The 17,584-nt window shown below is 52.7% G+C and overlaps 1 protein-coding gene across 2 annotated transcripts in view; it reads right to left on the bottom strand.

Annotated features, from left to right (window-relative positions):
- PAQR5 (progestin and adipoQ receptor family member 5) overlaps window positions 1–16,525 on the bottom strand; it is a 66,999-nt gene extending 50,474 nt beyond the window's left edge. The window contains exon 1 of one of the 2 annotated variants that reach the window (XM_037054239.1): window positions 16,398–16,525. The gene's annotated coding sequence lies outside the window, so the exon portion shown is untranslated. Of the gene's footprint in view, window positions 1–16,021; window positions 16,179–16,397 lie in introns of those variants that run through there. The other variant, XM_037054237.1, reaches the window with a different exon arrangement.
- Window positions 16,526–17,584: the final 1,059 nt, after the last annotated feature.

Genomic DNA, 17,584 nt, shown 5'->3' with positions numbered 1-17,584 from the left:
TATAAGAAACCATGGCTGCGCTCAAGGAGAATCCCATCTTTCTGAGGAGTCGACACAGTTAGTTATAAAACTGGGAGGTATCAACAGAGACAGACCTCTCTTTGAGACCACCTGCCTTCTGGATGGGCCCCCTTGGGTGTTTCACAGGTGCCTTGAGCCCGACACACCCCCGCCTGAATCCTCATTTGACCCCCTCTGCTTCCAGATGCCCTGCCCCTCATTCTTCATCTGCCTGGAAAATTCCACTTACCCTTCCATGTACACCCGAGACTCCACATCCGCCTTCAGTGCCCCTCACCTCCCTCTGCCCCTGGGTTACCAGGATTTCCTACGGTACCCCTGCCACTCGTCACACTGCATATGTGCCCCTGGAGCACATCTATCCCCCTCATGGGCTGGCACCTCGCTCATTGTGGGTCCCGGGGACCAATCAGAATGCCTTACATACTAGGGAATGCTCAAAACCTTGCCCAATAGCTTGAAGTTCAGAGAAGGAACACAGCAAGGATGTTGGGGCAGTCAGGGAAGGCTTCCGGAGGAGACAGCGCTTGAGGTGGATCCCAAAAGGTGGGGAGGACTTGCTTTGGCAGAGAAGAGGGAAAGGTGCCCCCAGGGAGAAGACTTTTAGAGCAAAGGCCCAGAGTAGGGAAGTGGGCTATCAGTAGGTGAGCAGTCAGGCTTACTGGTGCTGAACTTGAACTCGGAGAGACAAGAGATGGGAGGGGCACAGGGAACCAGCCAGGACACCGTGCCTCGTGGCGGGATCTCTCCTCCAGGGCAGGGTGTTCAGGGCCACCTCCCTCTTCAGAGGACTGACATTCCTCAGAAGCTCTCATTGGCAATCATTAACCCCGAACTTCCCCCCCCAGCATGACTAAGAGGATTGATAACTAATCACACTGCTGGGTGAGCCAGTTCACATAATTATTATCCAAAAAACACACCCACAGGTGAGGGGGAAATGGTCAGGGCAGAAGGAAGAAGGTCACGTGGACCAGGTAGGGGACCAGCATATGCCCAAACTTTCAGAGTAGAGGACACTTCAGAGGACATAAGGCCCGGGTGGGAACAAGGTTGACTAGCCAATGGCCCCACAGCCAGTGAGGAGCTTGGACAGGTGGAGCCTCTCCATCACACAGCCATTCCCATCGGGGATTGTGAGTCTGGGCCCTGGAGGGAGGGGAACCGGGCCCTGAGTCCTGAAGTCTCTCCAGTGGAGGCCTCACTTTCCTCCACTGCAAACTGGGGACAACAGTGTTTATTTGAAATCCCATTTATTGCACACTTAGTCTATTCCAAGCCTTGTATGGGCATTTTATACTCCACTGAATTTTCACAAGATGCATCTGGGTGAGCACGTTTATAATCCCCGGAGTGACTACCTCTCTGGTCTGTTTTGAGCATTAACAAGAAGAGTCCATGGAGGGCTGGGGGCACAGCAGGTGTTCAACAGGGCACCTGCCTCTACGATGTCAAGAGGAAGGACCCTCCTCAAAACTGCCACCGGCCACAAGGTAGACCACAAAATGATGACCCTTCCTCCTCGCTAGGATGCTATTTTTCCTGCTAACCTAATGTCACAAGAGACACATTTCACATTTGAATGCAGCGGTGGATTAAGAGCCTCAGTGGCCGAAATGTGGCACAGGGTCATTATTCTAGCATTATTAAGCACAGGCTTTTTTAAAGGGCTGAGGCAAATACATTATTCAAAAACCCAGGAAGAATTGGAATAATGGGTCCTTTGGAATCAGCCCCAAGAACATGCAGCCAGAGCTTGGGAAGATGGAAACAGTAACCCTTCCCATGGGGGGAATCCATGGGCCTGGGGTTCCAGGCTGGCCTCGCCCCCACTGCCCTGGGGTCCACCCAGAACCCAAGAGGGCTGGCCCCAGAGGCAGTAGCATGGATGGGGGTGAGGATTCTGGCTAAAGCTGTCTTGGTCCCACCTTTCGGCCCCGCAAAGCCCCAGTGGGCACTGGCTATTGTGGAAAATGATTCACTTTTCCCCAGGGAGGGAAAGCCAAGCCTCTATATGAGAAGGAAAAAAAGAAAAAGAAAACATTTGCCTGCTTAAAACACCCCTTCCTAACAGGTGTCCCTGTGATGACAGAGCACTGTGTTTGGAAGCTCCGTGAACGTGGAAACGTGCTTGAACTTAGGTCTCTGTTTCTTGGCTCAGGAACGTCCCATTGGGCTTGGCATCTGTATCGGGAGGTGGGAAAGTAGTCACCTCAGCAGTGTGACTCAGGGAGCACCCCCACACCCCGAAGCTGCAGATTTCACCATTACAGATTCATTTCTTTGGGCCTTCAAGGAAGGGCCTCGGGAACATACTGGTACTTTGGGCAGAAAGGCGATGCCATGACGATTCCCTGAAATTATTAGAGGAAGCTCTTTTCATCTATTTTTCATACAGAGGCCCAGACCTTCCTCCCTGAGCAAAGTGAATTCATTTCCACACTAACTGGTGGCCGCTGACACTTTGGGCAATAAATCAGAACAGAAGGGGGAAGAGGAGGGGCACAGAACCCAGCTGTGTTAGGGCACATCACACACAGTTTGTGGGAGGAGAGCACTGGGCCGGGAGTCCAAAGACCCGGTTCGAGTCTGACTGAGCAGTCCCTGAGAGGCCCAAGGGAGCGCGCAAGCTGCACGGCCTTCCTGTGCCTCAGTTTCCCCATCCCAACATGAGAAAATGGAGGTGGCAGTACCTGCCCCGCACCCACAGGCACTCATAAACAGCGCTGAAGGCACGGCTGTGCATGACCAGCTGTGCGGAACCCTTTGGCTCACCCAGAGCCACAATTGTTTAACCCCCCAGAAACAATTGTGGTCAGCCCCACCCTCCCTGCTCCAGTAGCACACTGGGACCACAACAAATGGAGCCTGAGCAGGGCTGTCTTTAGTGGAATAAAGGCCCACTTTCTCAGGAGAGGGGCTTTCCTTTTGAAAGTCAAACCTGAGGCTTTCTAATAAGGAGGGGTGTTGGCAGCACACCCAGGCAGGCTGGGCAGAGGCCCAGCCAGAGGCTCTGCCTGCAGCACCTGCACAAGCTTAACCCCTGGAATTAATGTCCTCAGACTCCTGTTCTCTCCAGGCCCTGAAGGAAATCTTGAGGATGACAAGCAATGACCCAATCGCTCAGAGAGACCTAAAAGGCACCACCTAAAAGACGAAACTTAGGCTTCCAGGAGAGAAGCCAGGTGTGAAACCAGGCCCAGGCCAGAGACATCGGCAGCTAGCTCGGGATCACATGACAGCTGGGCCCAGGGTAAGTCCTGGAGCCCCCAGTCTTGAAAAGCAACATTCCATTCAAAGAGCACCTGTGGGACTTGGAGGAACTGTCCCTGGGAGGATGGCGAGGTCTGAACCCACCCAGACCAGGAAGGAGGGCGGAGGCCATAGAGCCAGCCACTCCCTCCTTCTACCTCCTCCCCTCAGCCCCGTGGGTAAGCCAAATTTTCCTCTTCCTTCACACAATTTCCTTATTTTAAAATCACTTACATTTTTTAAAAAACCATTGGTCAGGTTCTAGAGAGCATGTGTACCAAAAACACTCAAGAAATAAACTCTTGAGGTCCTACAGTTCAGAAACGGACTTCCTCCCCTTTTGGCAGCCTCCTCACAGCTGCTGCTCCCCCCTTTCCAGAGAAGCACCCCCTGAGAGAAGCACCATTGAGTCCTGATCTGAAGAAAAACTTGTTCCTGGCCCTGGGGGCAACAGAGGGGTCCTTCACCCCTGGAGGCAACGACACCTCAGTGGAAGTTTTCAAAGCCTCCCAGTCCCTCAGAGAGAAGCAAGGTCACTGAGTCCATCCTCTCCCATCTGGAGCCAGGGTCCCTCCACTCTGGGGCTCCCGTGCTGGCCAGCCGAGATCCCCGCTGTGACAGCGCCCACAGGCGCTCCACCGCCATTCCCTCTCCATCTGCGAGGTTCATGAGCTGCCCCAGGGGGACCATCACCATCCTCCGGCCTGATGCCCGATCTCTCTCTCTCTCGGGGACACCTGGCCAGTGGAATAATGCCTGAAACAAGGGGCCTCCTCACACAACCGCATTTCCCCTTTTCTCCCCTTCCCTCCCCCTCACCATCTTTTCCAGTCCCACCGTCTGCTTCAGTTCTTCTCCTTTCAAGAAGTCTTCTCTGCCAACCACAGCCCAGCTGGCCCCCCTTGCCCCTCTGCACTGGCCCCTGGGGCTGTACTGGTGGACTGCTGCCTGGTGTCTTTCCTGCCACAAACCTGTGAGACCCACAGCACCGGGCCCAAGTCAGAGATCATAAGAAATGGGTAAGCACTTGCTGAGTGTGAGATTATTTTCCCCCAAATTCCACTCTCAGGAAGATAAATAACTCTCCAGGCAACAATAAAAATCACAAGGTAGCATGAGTCATTGCCAATTGTGTACATGCATTTGTGAACTTTTGGTGGATTTATTGACTTACAGTACATAGGCCCCGAATCTAGGCCAACATTATTAGACTAGGCATATTCTCCGCTGCCCTCCAAAAAGATTCTGTTCTGATCACTGACCACCCTTACCAACACACTCCCCTGTGCCTTCTAGTCTCTGTGGTCCTGTATTCCCTCCTGAGGCCTTGCTTTGTTCCCAGCCCACCTCCTCCAGGAAGCCTGCCCCAAGAGCTGCTTATTCAACCACTCACACCGTGAGAGTTCAGGAGCTTTGCTGAGACCTGAGGTTTACTGCCCCTCATACTCTGTGCCTGTTAAGAGTCGCCTATGTCTCAGTGGTACCTGCAGGATTTTAGTTCTTAGAATTGATGGAGTGACACCTGGAGAGGCTAACCGCATTGAAAGAACTTATTATTTACGTATGTTTCCCAACAGAAGGGAATGCACCACACCACACGGGGCCACAAGGTGGAAGTGGGGGGCACTGGGTTTTAGTTAAGAGGCAGAAGCAGGAGGGATGGGAAGGCCTAGACCAGAGCCTTTACTGGGTTTCCATGGGAAAGACAGGTTAGGCAGGTCAAACAGCTCAGGACTGACTCATGTGAGTAATTCCAGGCACTGGGGGCACAGGAGCTGTCCCTAGTTGCCTTGGGTTGGTTTAGGGCAGGGGAAACACCGCTTGGTGTGTGAGAGTGAGATAAGGAGGTGGTTCGGAGAACAGACTCTGGATCACAGGGGCATGTAAACAACTTTGGCTGTTAGTTTGGCTCTGCGATTAGAGGGTGTCAGACAGACAGACAGAAGCAAAGCAAACACCTAACACCCACTCCCTCACTTCCCCTCAACCGGCTCAGGTCTGAGGGTTCATTAATCCAATCAGTCTCCTGCCAATAGAGCAATTTTCCTGCCCCCTGCATTCTCCAATACCTCCTTAACATAACCCTGCTCCTGGACGAATTTAACTCTCAGTCTTCACTCCCCCAACCTGTGACCACCAACCCCTGGGCCTGGGCACCCTCTTCCCTTGCTCCTGCCTGTTACAACAGCAGAGGTGTTTCCCTGCCTTCCGTGTCTGGAATGCACCGCAGTGCTTCTGCGGGGACTTAGAGAACCTTTCCCACTAGCATTCACAATTCTTTAAAAAAAAAAAGTAGCAACGGCAAAAAACTCCTTTATAAACTGGGGGAAACCACTTATAATTTATATTCTAAACAAAAGAATAAAGATCAGTTGCCTTTCAATAAATAAAGGTCAATAGCCTGACAGAAAATGACAGAAAACATATGCACAGATAGCTCATAGAAAAGGAAGTAGAAATGGATCTTGTCTACAAAAACATGTTCAACCTGATTCACGGCAAGAAAAATGCAAATGAAAACTATATCTGGAAATTTTTTTTGTCTTCCAGATTGGCAAATTTCAGTAAGTTTGGTAACACTGTATGTCAGAGGGTGTGGAAAAATGAGCATCCCCATACATGGCAAGAAGGAGTACACAGTCTTAGCAATTCTCTGGACAGCAACTTGCTGATGTCTTTCAAAATACAAATTCACATAGTCCTGACCCATCGATTCCACTCCCGGGACCTTATTCCACATGCAACTATCTGTATTGCAAAATAACTAAAGCACAGGTAATTCAATGAGACGTTGTTTGTGATGTCCAAAAAACAGGAGATGAGTTAAATTATATGACATCCATGTAGTAGTGGAATGGTATATAGTTGCAAACAAGAATGAAGATGCTATACACCGATCTGGAAGCTTCACATGATAGCTAACTGGGAAAAGAAGGAAGCAGGAGCAGAAGACTCCATGGAGCGTGCAACCATTAGAGGGGCAAGACTCTACACACGTTTACTGATTCATGCATGAAGTGTCTCTGGGAGAATCTGGTGAAGCTGCCTCTGAAGAGAAGGTAGGATTGGGAGGCCAAGGGAAATAGGGATAAAGACTTTTCACACTGAAATCTTCATTGTTTTTGAATTCTGAACCACGCACATTTCTTTCCTAAGGAAAAACAGAAAAGGTGTGTGTGGTGGGGGAGGGAGGGAGACATGCAAGATTGAAAAAACAAAACCCTCCTGGACCCACTTCCCTTTCTGGCATCCAGCTTCCCTCTTGCCGCCCTATTCCTCAGCTACCTCCATCTGCCCTCCCTCATGGCGTTTACTTGTCTAAGTCCAATGGCTGCTTCCCAGTCCTCATCTTACTTGAGGAGCCAGAGCTTCCGAGACATCACAGCACCATGTGATGTCCCAGGGCCAGGCCCTCTTCCTTGGACACTCGTCCTGGGCACCACATGACCTGGGTTCCTCTGCTCCTTCTCTGGGCCTCCAGTCTCTGCAGGCTTGTCCTCACTCTCCAGAGCTCTCCTGGAGCTCACTTCTAGACTTCCCCTCTTCTCCTCTTGGTCCACACTTGCTTCCTGGCTCCTCCACCCCAGGACTTCGTTCACCTTCTATGCGCATGAGACTCTCAAATCCACATCTCTAGCCAGACCTTGCTTCTCAGCCCAGGGCCCTGCCTGGGTGTCTCTAGGGATCTCCAGCCCAACACAATCAAAATGTAACTCAACAGCTTCCAGCCCGTTTCATCCTCCCCCCTTGGGAGGCCTCCCGTCCTGTGTTCCTTTTTCAGTGACCCTAGTCCGCTCACTCTTCCGCCTCCTCCACTGCTCACCTACTGGATGCCTCTTCATTGACTCCACCCTCTCCTCTATAGTCTTCCTCACACTCTTTCTTATCTCAGATCCTTAGCATGCAGAACACTTTACCCTGAACACTCCCCTCCACTCTCCACATCTGCTTATCTCAATGCTTATCTGTCTTCTAAAACTTAGGTTAACAGCATTTCCCCCAGAAACCTTTCCTGACCTCCTAGACCAATGGATCTCAATTGAGAGTGACTTTGCCCCCAGGGGACATTTGACAATGTCTGGAGTCATTGTTTGTTTTCACAGTTGGTATGGAGGTGTGTGTAGCTACCAGCACCTAGTGGATAGAAGCCAGGATGTTGCTAAACATCCTATAATGCACAGGACACCTCACAGCAAAGAACGACCTGGCCCAAAATGTCCACAGTGTAGAGGTGAGAAGCGTTGGCCTACACTAAGTCATGTCCCCATGACACACTTCATAACATGCCCTATTTCTCTTGCGTATCACCTATCATAATTGTGATTTAATATTTAACTGTGCAAAGGTACTGTCCAAGTTCCATTTTCTAAACTTTATGGGGTAAATAAATGAATTATAGTCACTGGCTCATGTTTCTCTCCCTCTCCATCCCCCATGACTAGCCTGCCGCTTTGAACCTTGAACTTGGCAATGAAAAGGTATGGGCTGACCTGAGATGCTCAAGGCAGGGACTGATCTGTTCTAAGCAGATGCTGCCCTGAGTCCTGGCCTCCAGATCCACAGGGTCCTCTGCTGGCCAACAGAAGTCCTCACCCTTGCCCTTGACCAGCTTCTTTCCCTATACTGCAGCATTTAGCTCTATACAGATACCCCTCAAACCCTCATCTCCCTGGGTGGTTCCAGAGGCCCTCCAAATCAACTGGGCCCCAGCTACTGCCTCATCATTTTGTCAAACCAGCTGCTCCTCCTGTTAGAAACCTGGGTGCCCTTGTGTGGCACATCCACCATACAGACCTGTTCCTCCATCCACCCCAGTGATGTGGCTTCACTGTTACCCAGTTTTTGCGTACTTGGTTCTTGCCTTAAGCTTCTTTCCCTCCCAGTCCACCTGTGACATCAGTCCCAGCTATGTCCTCCTAAGGTTGCAAATGGCATGTATAACTTCCTGATTAAAAAAAACCCTTCAATGCTTCTCACTGACTCCAGTGTGGAGGCCAAATTCCCTAGCCTGGTCCAGACCCTTCATATTCTACCCTGCCGTGGCTTCACCACCAGTCACACCGCTGCTTCAGTCCCAAGCACTGGGCCACCTGCTTCACACCAATTCTGGGCCTTCCCCTCTCCTTCTCCCCTTCCCTCTTCTCATCTTAATGCCCTTCTCCTTTTTCCTCTCTTCCCCTTCCTCTACTTAGATACCTGGAGGTCTCAGGTTCATCCTTAAAGTCCGGTTCAAACACTTCTTCCTCAACAGTACAGCGGTTCTCTCCAAAATTAAACAGACAGGACCCAGTGTTCAGACTTCCAGCTTTATACCCAAAGGAATAAAGCAGGGATTCCTAGAGGTATCTGCACACAAGTGTTCATAGCAGCACTACTCACACAGCTAGAAGGTGGAAGCAACCCAAGTGTCCATCGACAGATGGAGGGGTGGGGGGGACTGGATGAGGGATGGTGAAGGGATTAACCAAAGAACATTTATGGATGACTCCTGAACAATGGCATGCGGACTGACTGAGGGAGGGGAGAGGGTGGGGCTGGCTGGAGGTGGGAAAAGAGAAAAAAGTGGGAACAAGAGTAATAGCATAAACAATGAAAAATATAATACAATTTTTAAAAGTTTGCAAAAAAAGTGTGGCCTACCCGTACTATGGAATGCTATTCAGCCTTAAAAAGGAAGGACCTTCTGATGCACACCACAACACAGATGAACCTTAAAGCATGACGCTAAGTGAAAGAAGCCCAACACTGAGGTCACAGGTAGAATGATTCTACTGACACGAGGTAGTGAGAGCAGTCAGGTTCACAGAGACAGGAAGAATGCTGGTCACCAGGGCTGGGGGGGTGGGGGCGGGGTGGGGGAGGGGAGGGCATGTGGGGTCGGTGCTCAGAGGTTCAGGTTTGTAGGGTGGAAAGAGCTCCGCAGTTGGGTGCTAGTGATGGCTGTACAATGACGTGACTGTATTTAAAAACAATGAAGTGTATACTTTAAAATTATAAAAAATCGTATGTTTTATGTTATATCTATTTTACCACAATAAAAGTAAAAGGCAAAAACAAAACTTAAACCTGCTTCTTTGTACTGAAAACCTCTATATGCTACCGCCACCTCACCAAACCCCATCCATGCACCCCCCACCCCAATTCCCTGCATCGCGCCCGGGGTGGGGCTGACCCGGCCCTCCTCTGCATAGCCTTGCACATGGCCATTACGGATTCACATCGTGTCCTCCCAGGTGGAAGGTTTCTGCAGGCAGGGACTATGTCTAACTCACTGTTCCTTCCCCAGGGTCTAGCCCGCAGTCTGGAGCAGTCTACAGTGCTTCAATGGGGACTGTAAGAATTAATAACCCAAATGAATCATTTGGGGTTAATACTACTCCAAATCTCACAGCCCGTTGTCCCGAGAACAGTGATTTACTGAATACTTCCAAGATTCATCGACAAATCCCTCCCATGCCTGGAAAAGATACATCTTCACCCTTCCATTAAGCAATAGGGTCAGAAGGGGCTTCCGTGGACAAAGATAATAAACAGCCAACTTAGTTAAATTTGTAACTTCCTCTGGGAGGAATAAACAAAATACAACCAGGGCCAGGTGGGGGCAGGCGTGAAGGGCCCTTGCCTCTAACATCACCACGGTCTGCCCTCTCCCTCCCCTGCTAGGGCAGTGAGAGAGAAGACGGTGGGGAAGCCCAGTCCTCTGAATACACAGAGTTGACTACTCACTGGCTGGAAGGCTGCTGATGTTAGTGCGTGGGTTGACCACAGGCCTTCTGCCCCTGCCCCCCACCTTCTTACGTAACCCAAGGTCTGGACAGCAAAAAGAGCTTGGTCTTGGCTCTCAGCAAGAGGCCCGGCAAGCCAGGGCCTTCCCTTTTCTCCAATCCTGCCCTCTAAGCCCCGGGAACCCCTATGCGCAGTCACACACAGTCCACATTCACAACACAGGGCTGGAAAGAGACACCTGAGTCCTGGGTCCTGAGAGTAATTCTCCGGAGGAAATTCGGAGATCTCGTAACCCGGGGGTTCCCACCAGAGGCAACTTCGCCCCCAGGCACATCCGGCATTGTCTGGAGACAGTCTTGGTTGCAAAGACGGAAGGGAGAGGTGGTGCCGCTGCCCTCTGGGGAGTAGAGGCCCGGAGGCTGCTCAGCGCCCTGCAGTGCTCAGGCTGGCCCCACGGCAAAGCCCACCCAGTCCAACGGGGCACTAGTCCCTGATCCAAGCCAAGCTGCCTCTTTCACAGATGAGAAAACGGAGGCCCCGGAAGGGACAGAGCCAAAGTCAACTGTGTGTTAGCGTCAGAATTAGAATCCAAGGCTCCCAACCAGCCACACAGGCCTTACTCCCAGGAGTGCAGTGAGCGCCGGCCCAGTGGCTCGGCTGGTTATAGGGTTGATCCCCGTCGGGGCACATACCTAGGTTGCAGGGTTTGATCCCCCATCTGGGCGTGTACGGGAGGCAACCAATTGATGTTTCTCACTCATTTCAATATTTCTCTCACTCCTCCCTTCCTCTCTCTCTAAAATCAATATACATATACTTGGGTGAGGATTTAAAAAGAAAAGAGTAGCCAACTCAAACTGGTGGCAAGCTGGTTGAGTGTCTGGATTTGGGACCGGGGAGCCTAGAGGCTTGTGCCAGCTAAGCTCTGGGCCTCTGGGGCTCCCACTCAACCAGAGAAAGAATGTCTTTGGGGGCCACAGTGTGTCCAGGCAGATGCCCGTCTCAGCCCTGGTGGGTATGACTCAGCTGGTTGGAGTGTCGTCTTATAACTGAAGGGTTGAGGGTTCAATCCCCGATCCCTGGTCTGGGCAAGTACAATCCCTAGTTTGGGTGGATGGAAGGCAACCAATCGATGCTTCTCTCTCACATCAACATTTCTTTCTTTCCCATCCTCTCCCCTTTCCTCTCTCTAAAGCAATGAAAAAAATGTCCCCAGGTGAGGATTAAAAAAATGCCTGTTTGAGGCTTAGGCAAAAGTTGTCACTCAAGTCTGCACCAAAACATGCTAGGGGTGGTCCCAGCCTGGTGTCAAAGCCAGAAGTGAGCACAACCCTATGAGATAAACCCTGGATAGAGAACAGGGCACAGGTGGGAACTGCGCCTCAGATCACTGCTTTGGGGAAGACCGTCTTTTTTCCTCTGATGCCAAAAATGACTGTGTCTCTCACACCTGTTGGCTCCTCATCGCCATCCTGCCACCCTTGTCCTTTTCCCCAGGAGCCAACATCAGCCTTGGGCCAGACACGAGGGCACAGGGCCAGGCATCAAAGCTGACAGTGCAACCCCATTATTTATGAAGGACTGACTCACATCATGTCACAACAGCTGTACTTTTCCACCCACTGCTGCGGAGAGCCACCAGGCTTGCAGCGATGGTGGCGATAAAGAGAAGGTCAGGGGACGGAATGCATGAGCTGTGTCTCAAGCCAAGGCCTCCCCCTCTTCAGGGGATGGAAACCCAGGACGGTGGGGGTTGTGGGGGAACCTACAGTGGCTTCAGGAACAGGAGGAGTCACCATTACAAATTCATTTCTTCAGGCTAAGAATCATTATTGTTCTCTCCACCTGCCCTGTTCCCTTCCTCTGCAACTTTTTCAACAAGCTGATAAACTCCTACAAACCCTTCAAGTCCCAACTTCTGGAGTCTCTTCCCCAAAACCAAGTCTCAGGTGCATCCCGATTCTTACTTTGGCAAGCCACAACAGCAATGGAAAAGGATGTGGGGGTCAACAGCAGGGCTTGGGGAGAACCACAGCTCCCACGGATGTAAGGTGTGAGCTTGCATGGGATCTGCTTCCCCTGTGAGGGGTGAGCCCACCGCCCTGGCCTCCAGGCTTCCTGTCCCATGGCCGTGGCCTACCTGGCTGACTGAGGTAGCATGGTGTGGAATCTAAGGCTGCAGACTGTTCGGGCTAATTCTGGTGCCCCCTGTCCCTACAAGTGTCATCTTGGGCAAAGTTATGCCATCTTTCTGAGGTTCAGTTTCCCCATCTGTGAAATGGAGCTGATATAGTTTCAACCTCATAGAGAGTAATTGTAAGGATGACCTAACGCATGTCAAGGCCTTAGAACAGGGCCTAACACCCAGCTCCCAGTTGTTGGATGTTTGTTACTCTCATTAATAATGTAGCTGCCCAGGCAATCAGGGAAGAAGACAGGGTCTATACGTCCTGGGAGCGGAAGAGGAGAGCTGCCTCCAGGGACCCCGTCTGCCATCTCTCCTCCTGCAACAGCATCCTTGGGAAGTCTCCTTGCCACCAGTCTCTTCCCCTGCAATCAGCTCCACAGGGCCCCACAGTTTCGCCTTAGAATGCAGATGGTGTTCCTTTGCTGAAACAATGGCAGTGGAAAGAATGAGCGGGAAGAGGGGCTGAAGTTGCTCGGTGCGTGTGTGGATGTGTCTCCTGTGTTTCTATCCCACAGAAAGTGCCAGCTCCTACCCAGACACAGTTCTTGGACTCCCGCCTCCACATCCCACACTTGGGCTTCTCCATCCTACGTGTCTCTACACAGTGTCTCAGAAATCCAAGCTCTTACAGCCCCCAAGGAAACCACTTTATCAGATTCCTAAGTGGGGTCTCAGCCCCACGCCTTCCCAGGCCCTGGGGGAGAATAATGTCCTCACTTCTCCTGGCCCACATGTCTGGTTGCATCTTCTCAGACAGGTTTGCTGTCTCTGGCCCAGATGATCTGAAGCTCCGCCCTCCTCCCCAGGATGGTGGGGACTTGGCTTTGGGCTCCCTGGGTTCTCCAGTGCCCTGGGGAACTCTAAAAGGAGGCTTGGAGAGGAGGCTTGGAGAGGGTGCATTTTTCACCACTAACAGAGGGACTGCCCACTCTTGGAGGGCAGCGTTGGGAGGGTTCTTTTTAGAAGGAGGGTCTGACCCAGAGCGCTGCTCCCGGGCTCTCTCAAACCGCCCTGTGTAGGTGGCTGTCTGTTCAGCTTAGGAGTAGCACCTTTGGGCGAGGTAGCTGCCTTGAGGCACTCCTGCAACCCCACGCAGGGGTCAGAGACCCAGCTTTGAATTAGTTGGAGTCCAATCAAGAAAAGCCCCAGTGCTGCTTCCAGCAGGTCACTCCTCCTCTCTGGCCTCAGTCTCCCTTCTGTACAATGAGGATGGGGAGGCTTGATGCACCGTCCACCCAGCACGTGGAACCGGGCACCCACCACACACACCAGGCACTGCTTGGGTCCCTGGGGCTAGAGAAGTGAATGAAACGGACAAAAGCCCTGCCCTTGTAGAGCTGATGCTCTTGCAGGGACTACAGACAATAAACAAGATTTTTTAAAAAGTGAAATGTACAGGATGTTACATGGCAATACATACTATGGAAAATAAGAGAGGGAGAGGTGTAGGATATAACCTCTAAGGCTGATTCCAGCTGAGCAATTCTGAGTCTAAAGCTCTAGTTAAGACCTAGGAACCAGCAGTGGGAAGCTCAGCAGGGACAGCTGCGGGGAGCTGTGGGGAGCATGTTGGTGCCACTCACAATGGCCTCCTCTAGGGAACAGAACTGACCAACGCTGGGTGTCCTGATGTGTCCTCGGGCCAAAGCAGCCACTGGGCTCTGCCGAGGAGTCTAGGGGGTTATGGGTTCCTGGCGGGGCCTCAGTTTTCAGAGTACAGCCGCAGAAAACCTTCCAGGGCCCTCCTCTGTAGCCAGCCCACGGGACCCTGACTTCGAGTAAACAGGAAGACGACGACCATTGCCATCTCCAGGGGCTCTCACACCCCTCTGCCCTGACTTTCTCTGTATGGGAGCCTGTCATGGGGAAGGGGAGGAGGGATGAAAAACTCTCGCTTGTTCTACCAATTTTAGCATTTTCTCATCCTGTAGAGACTGTTTTTGATCAATAAATACTTCTTGTGAATCTACTGTGGGCTCAGGATGAGGCCAGCTCCCTGAGGGGGTCTAGGATGCAGGGTCACTCTCCAGAGGAACCCACAGCCCACCTGGGCAGGTCAGGCTGACACGGAGGGACCTGAGGAGGAGGTGACACTTACAGAGCCCTTTGGGCCACTCACTCTCCCAGAAAACCATGCAGGTTCTGTTGTCCCTATTTTACAGGTGAGGAAATGAAGGCCCAGAAAAGCAAGTTCTCTTCCCTCAGTCCATGGTTGCCCTGGGGCATGGTAACAAGAGGGAGGAGGCAACAAAGATTGCTGTTTCCCAGCACGATTTTCTGGAGGGATGGATAAGACTCGGGTGTAGGCGGGACAAGGGTCCTCTGCTGCCTCCAAGCCAGGGCAGGCCAAGCTGGGCATGCAGTCCCCCTCAGCCTGCTGCCCCCTGGCCTGACAAGTAGTGGATGTGAGAAAGCAAAAGCCGGTCTGTCTGGAAAACTACACCGGACTGTGGATGTGCTCACTGGTTAGAAAAGTGCCACATTGCCTCCAGTCGGTAAGAATGTCAAAGGCCTTAGGTGGGGGTGGCGGCCCCTTTCCGGTCCAGCTTTTCAGGGTGCCCTTTCTTTCTCTCACCAAGGGCAGAGAGCCGCCAGCTGAGAAAGAACTGCAGCAGTTTCAGGTCAATTCATTCAGTTCTTGTGGAGCACCTCTGATCCAGGTACTCTGGCCACCACCGGAAACGAAACGGGGCCCTGCCCTCCTGGAGCGCTTAGCAAGGAGCAGACTCCTGGAGGAGCGCTTCCTGACTAGATTTTGTTTCTTCTTGGAGGCCCCCTTTCCTAGCCTACCCCTTCCAGGGGAGAAACCTCAAGGGAGAGGGAGAAGAAACGAACCCCTGCTGTGAGCTGGGGGGTCCAGCAAAAATGCCCAGGAGCCACCATCTGGCGCTAGAGACTGGTTTGAGGCCGACCTCCCGCACTTTCCGTGAGCCAGCTGCGGCACTTCCGTGAGCCCCTTTCCTCCTCACCCTCCAGTGGAACAAGACCTGCTTAGGATGCTGGTTTCTTGCAGGCGTAAAATGAATCAGAGATGTGTTTTGTGTTAGTTCTTCTCTGACCCACCGACCTACCCCGACCTGTTCAATCTGGTTCTTCACGGAAAGGGGCACTTTTCACCCCCAGCTCTACCTTGAGCCTCCTTGCGCTCTAGGCTGGAGGAAGCCCATTCCCCTCAAATCAGCAAGGATTATCCAGCGCCGGGTCTCCGCCCTTGCTGGGCTCCTGTCTCTGGGGCCTGGAAAGTGCTGGGGGAGCCAAGGATGCCCGTCCAGGGCTGTGGCCCGCCACAAGACAGGACAGAAGCCAGGACACCCCTGGGCTGGGCACCCACTTCAACACCGCCCAGACGGACCCCCTGAGCTCCAGGCCTGCCTGCCACCTCACCCTCGCTCGTTCAGTCCCGGTGTCCTAGCTCGTGTTTGGCCCCAGGGGGCGGGAAGCACAAATGTAAACATCCCCTAAAATATCACCAACTCCGAAGTCCCCATCCTAAATTTTTTTGTAGGGATCGGGTAGCACGGGGAGGGCATCAAAGGCTCAGAAGAGTGAGCGATGGGAAAGTGAGAAGGTAAAACTCAACTGATTTCGGCGGAGACCCTGTGCACCCGCGGCAGCCGCCCCACCGTGGCCCCAGCCCCACGCAGCAGGAGACGGGCTGCATTTCCCTGCAGCCCCGCGCAGTCGTCCGGGGCGAACTTTCCAAGACCCGCCCTCAGAGCGGCCGGCACGCTCCAGGGAACCTGGGGGAGGCCACGGAGTTGGGTGCCCGTAGAACAGGGAGGGCGCACACGGGTACGTGCCGCGGCAGGGGCGAGAAGTCCCGCCCTCGGTTACCTGCGTTCCGAGGGTCACGGGCGTCCAGCTGAGAGGGCGTGTGGACCCGGGAGCTCCCCTGGGCGTAGCGGCCCCTAGACACGCGGGCGCTGCACCTGGCCCGCCGGTCCGCTCGCTACCCTTCCCGTCCCGCCCGCGATCTCCTGCCGCTTGGGGCGGGGCGGGGAGGCCATGGGTGGAGCTGCTGGCGGGGGAGGGGGGCACCCTCCCCTCTTCGGGCTCGCTCTAAACAACCAGCCAGCCACCGACCATGGACTCAGTGACCTCCAAAGGTTCGCCCTACCACTCACCAGGCTGAGGTACAATGAAAGCCCGGCGCCCAGGGGGTGCTCATAGGCCCCCTCACCATGTACGCCTCCGCGCCCTTCACGCTTACCCGCACTTCCTGGAGCCCAGGGTCCGGAGCCCGAGGTCTCATTGAGCGTCAGACCCCTGAGCATGACCTTCAGAAGAATGCATAGGGTGGAGCACAGGGAAGAAAAAAACAAAACAAAACCGGGTACCCGCAGCCACACCCCACATGTGCTCTTCTCGAGTTGGGAGAGGCTGCTGGCTGCTCCGGCCCGGTTGTCAGTTACACCTGGCTCTCTCGGGAGTGGCCCAGAAGTCGGTCGAAGCGGTGAGGGCGGTGTTGCTTGGCCATCCCTCTCCCTGTCTCCCAGGTTTCCATTTCCAAGGTTTGGAAAGTGCCGGTCCTGGGCCTCTGCCACTCAGTAGACACAGAGATAAGAGTTGAAGGGACACAGAGGACAAAGCAACACTTGGCCCCTGGGACCTAGACTTTGTGACTGCTCCCAGGTGCTGAAAGAACAGGTTGCAGCTACTTCCTGCCCCCCCTGCTCCCTGTTCCTTTCTGGAAAATCCTCCCTTTGGACCAAACTCCCCGACTGAAGTGGAGGGTCACACCCCCTGGGGCCTCAGGCTCTCTGAGCTCTGCTTTGCCTTGTTTGCTAAGTGCACAGACAGTGGAAGGAGCACTGTGCCTGGAGTCCAGACACCTCCATTTAACTCTGTGACCTTGGACAAGCTTCTGTCCCTTTTCAGGCTCCAGTCTCCCCATTTGCAGTGAGTAGGTTTCAACTGATTGTCTTTAAGGCCCTTTTAATGGATCCTGAGTTGTGTTACTGGGCATCTTGCTTTATAAGTTTTTCTGTGGCTGCACATCTTATAAAGGTGTGTCTGTGTGTGTGTATGTATGTGGGATCCTCAGTCCAGATTAGCTTGTCCGCTCAGACTTAAATTTTTTTTTGAATAAAGCATGTTTTAAACATGCCTTCAGTTTTTACTTTACTTATTTGTTTTAATCCTCACCCAAGGGTATGTTTATTGATTTTAGAGAGCAAAGAAGGGAGAGATAAAGAGAAACATCCATCAGCCCACCTGCAACCCAGGTACACACCCTGATCTGGGATCGAACCCACAACTTCCTGGTGTACGGGATGACACTCAACTAACTGAGCCACACAGCCCCGGGCTGAGTCTTGAGTTCTTGAAGGAAAATGACTGAAGGCATTAAAAACAGGTAGGTCGTCCTGTGAAAAGCAGAGCTTGACAAGAATGGCT

This window comes from Sturnira hondurensis, unplaced genomic scaffold (genome assembly GCF_014824575.4).
Source record: "Sturnira hondurensis isolate 20B ecotype Veracruz unplaced genomic scaffold, ASM1482457v3 Scaffold0008196, whole genome shotgun sequence".
NCBI lineage: Eukaryota > Metazoa > Chordata > Mammalia > Chiroptera > Phyllostomidae > Sturnira > Sturnira hondurensis.
Note: the sequence above shows the minus strand (reverse complement) of the source record. Positions and strands in the feature narration are given on the sequence as shown.